The sequence below is a fragment of the Arachis hypogaea genome, chromosome 9, assembly GCF_003086295.3.
Source record: "Arachis hypogaea cultivar Tifrunner chromosome 9, arahy.Tifrunner.gnm2.J5K5, whole genome shotgun sequence".
Lineage (NCBI taxonomy): Eukaryota > Viridiplantae > Streptophyta > Magnoliopsida > Fabales > Fabaceae > Arachis > Arachis hypogaea.
Window position 1 is genome coordinate 30,604,776 of NC_092044.1, and position 1,277 is coordinate 30,606,052.

The 1,277-nt window shown below is 41.6% G+C and overlaps 1 non-coding gene across 1 annotated transcript; it reads left to right on the forward strand.

Moving 5' to 3' along the window:
- The first annotated feature begins 928 nt into the window (after nt 1-928).
- Nucleotides 929-1,036, forward strand: LOC112713320 (small nucleolar RNA R71). Its single transcript, XR_003158294.1, has one exon. It is a non-coding gene; the product is annotated as a small nucleolar RNA R71 (small nucleolar RNA).
- The last annotated feature ends 241 nt before the right edge of the window (nt 1,037-1,277 follow it).

Sequence of the window (1,277 nt, forward strand, 5' to 3'; positions counted from 1 at the left end):
AGAGCTCATGAATGGCAGAAGTAAGTCCAATGGAATCTCTATGGTCTCATTTTGAGCCTCAGATTCCCATGGTTTCTCATTGGGGAACTCATTGGAGGCCAGTGGACGTCCATTGAGGTCTTCCTCAGTGGCATTCACTGCCTCTTCCTCCTCTCCAAATTCGGCCATGTTGATGGCTTTGCACTCTCCTTTTGGATTTTCTTCTGTATTGCTTGGAAGAGTACTAGGAGGGAGTTCAGTAATTTTCTTGCTCAGCTGACCCACTTGTGCCTCCAAATTTCTAATGGAGGACCTTGTTTCAGTCATGAAACTTTGAGTGGTTTTGATTAGATCAGAGACCATGGTTGCTAAGTCAGAGGCATTCTGCTTAGAACTCTCTGTCTGTTGCTGAGAAGATGATGGAAAAGGTTTGCTATTGCTAAACCTATTTCTTCCACCATTATTGTTGTTGAAACCTTGTTGAGGTCTCTGTTGATCCTTCCATGAGAGATTTGGATGATTTCTCCATGAAGGATTTATAGGTGTTTCCATAGGGTTCTCCCATGTAATTCACCTCTTCTATTGAAGGGTTCTCAGGATCATAAGCTTCTTCTTCAGATGAAGCTTCCTTAGTACTGCTTGGTGCATTTTGCATTCCAGACAGACTTTGAGAAATCATATTGACTTGTTGAGTCAATATTTTATTCTGAGCCAGTATGGCATTCAGAGTGTCAATCTCAAGAACTCCTTTCTTCTGATTGGTCCCATTGTTCACAGAATTCCTTTCAGAAGTGTACATGAATTGGTTATTTGCAACCATTTCAATGAGTTCTTGAGCTTCTGTAGGCGTCTTCTTCAGATGAAGAGATCCTCCAGCAGAGCTATCCAAAGACATCTTGGATAGTTCAGAGAGACCATCATAGAAAATACCTATGATGCTCCATTCAGAAAGCATATCAGAGGGACACTTTCTGATTAATTGTTTGTATCTTTCCCAAGCTTCATAGAGGGATTCTCCTTCCTTCTGTCTGAAGGTTTGGACTTCCACTCTAAGCTTACTCAATTTTTGAGGTGGAAAGAACTTTGCCAAGAAGGCATTGACTAGCTTTTCCCAAGAGTTCAGGCTTTCTTTAGGTTGTGAATCCAACCATGTTCTAGTTCTGTCTCTTACAGCAAAAGGGAATAGCATAAGTCTGTAGACCTCAGGGTCAACTCCATTAGTCTTGACAGTGTCACAGATTTGCAAGAACTCAGCTAAAAACTGATGAGGATCTTCCAATGGAAGTCCATGGAACTTG